Raw genomic sequence first — 2,500 nt, forward strand, 5'->3', positions numbered from 1 at the left:
ACAGCTCTTTCACTTCCAACTATTTTTACTTTTCTTTTTTTCTTTTGATTTCTTCCTATCTATCTATCTATCTATCTATCTATCTATCTATCTATCTATCTATTCACCTACCTACCTTCTAACCTATCTATCTATCCACCTACCTAACTTCTAACCTATCTATCTATCTATCTATTCACCTACCTACCTTCTAACCTATCTATCTATCTATTCACCTTCTAACCTATCTATCTATCTATCTACCTACCTACCTACCTACCTACCTACCTACCTGCCTGCCTGCCTGCCTGTCTTCGTGGCTTTTCTCTCGTTTTTTCTTTCAATATTTCTTTTTCTTATTTTGATTCTTTAATTCATTCTTCTTTCCAATATTTCCTTCTTACTTTTATTCTGTTATCAATTTATTAATATATTCTTTCTTTCGTTTTTTTTCACTTTTGCGTTCTTTCTTTTCTTAATTTCATTCTTCTTCATCTTCTTCTCCTCTTCTCTGTCTTCCTCTTATCTCTTTTATTCTCTCTCCTTCGGTTTCCTTTACGGCACACATACACACATGCAAGTCATCGCATACATACACCACACACATACTCACACACTCGCACATACATAGACATGTGCGTATATATATATATATATATACGTTTACAGAGATGTATGTAAATACAGGCATAAACACATGCACATAGATATGTAGACAGATAAAAATTCGCAAATACACACATGCACACACAGAAACACAAAAGATACACGCATGTACACACACATACACCCATTACGCAATTCCCTTATCTTTAGGTATATCTCTCGGTATATGTAACTGCGACAAAATTACATCACTACCACCGCCATGACCACCACTACCAACAAAAACAACGATAAAAACGGCGGGGAAGATGACAACAACAACAGCGGGGAGGACAACAATAACAACAACAGCAACAACAACGGCTACAAAAATGTGAAAACTATAGCAGCAACAACATCAATCAGGAAATGAGACTGCGACGGTCGTTAACGAGACATGTCCACCTTGGTCATTTCTTCTGCTTCCTTTTATAACAATGTGCGTGTGCGTGCGTGGTGGTAGGGGGTGGAGTGCTTAAGAAATAATTTGAAGATAAACGCTGCTATTATAACCCTCCCCCTTTTTCTCTCTCCGATTAGCAATACGACAACAACAATAAACACTACTGCTACTACTACTACTATTACTACTACTGCTACTACTACTACTACTACTACTACTACTACTACTACTACTACTACTACTACCGGCACTGCAAATGTTTTGAAGTAAGACGAATAATTAAAGTGAAGAATAAAGAAAAGCAAACGAGTTAAAAGAAAACCAAGATGAAATAATAGTATTTGTAGTAATAGCAGTAGTAGTAGTTGTAGTAGTAGTAGTAGTAGTAGTAGTAATAATAATAATAAAAGTAAAACGGCCTGATGCACACAGTAAACTACAATTACCACCCAACAAAACAGGAACAACTTCCAGTGACAACAACAACGGAATCAACAGCAACAACAAAAATGACAATGAGTATGAATAATAATAATAATGATGACAGAAGAAATTAAAGCGAAGAATCGAGCCGCGTAAACTGAAAAAAAAAGAAGACGAGAACGAGGAAGTAAACGAAGAAGAAGAAGAAGGGCACATCAACTGTAGAAGAAAAAGATAGGTACACGAAGAAAAAAAACAGTTGAGAAAAACATGAACAGCAATAAAGACGACAAGGAAAATAAAACCACACGCGATGCCAGATAGAGCTGAATGCGGTTAGAATAGTTTTAGAAAGAATAAGATTTAAAAAAAAAGGAAGAATGATTATAATAATCTGAAGAAGAAGAAAGGAAAATAGAAGACAGCAGAACTTTCGCATAAATAAAATAAATTCCAACAGTTTCTGTAGTAAACAAGTAAACTTCACTGACTCTGACATGAGTAACGACGTTGACAATAATAAGAGTAACAATGATAATAGTGACAATGACAGGGACATTAACAACAACAGCAACATCAGCGGCGTTGACAGTGCGAATAGTATCGCTAACATAAGCAGCAATAAGGAAGCACCTGTTGTTAGACGTATGTGATAGATAAACACAAAGGTTGCCGAACAGTGTGCGACAAATAAACAAACGTAAAGCTTTCCACCTGAAAGAACATGACAACCTATCGTGCTTTAGAGGATAGCAGAATAAAAGGTAGAATACAACAGACGGGGAGACGTAACATGAGAAACCACAACACAACGCAACGGATTCAAACACAACACACACCGATAAGTGTTGTGCAATATAACAAGGAACGAATCTCGTGCGAAATACTAGCGCCACACAGCACACAACGCAAGCGTGATTAACCCACGTGCATACACACAGACTCAAGCACGCACACACACACACAAACACGTACATATATATGTAATAGACGCATACGCTCACACTAGAAACTTAGCACAACTACAACTAGGAAACCACGCAACACACC

General features: G+C 36.9%; 2 long non-coding RNA genes across 2 annotated transcripts in view; both read left to right on the top strand.

The window, feature by feature from the left end:
• Positions 1–2,500, top strand: part of LOC149131531 (uncharacterized) — a 423,011-nt gene that overhangs the window by 134,522 nt on the left and 285,989 nt on the right. The window lies entirely within an intron of this gene.
• LOC149131532 (uncharacterized) overlaps positions 1–2,500 on the top strand; it is a 190,770-nt gene continuing 188,270 nt past the window's right edge. Inside the window, exon 1 of the long non-coding RNA XR_016237782.1 lies at positions 1–2,500. This exon is cut by the window's right edge and continues 1,582 nt beyond it. This is a non-coding gene — a long non-coding RNA (uncharacterized LOC149131532).

Source organism: Octopus bimaculoides, chromosome 21 (genome assembly GCF_046866305.1).
Source record: "Octopus bimaculoides isolate indiv1 chromosome 21, ASM4686630v1, whole genome shotgun sequence".
In the NCBI taxonomy this organism is placed as follows: Eukaryota; Metazoa; Mollusca; class Cephalopoda; order Octopoda; family Octopodidae; genus Octopus; species Octopus bimaculoides.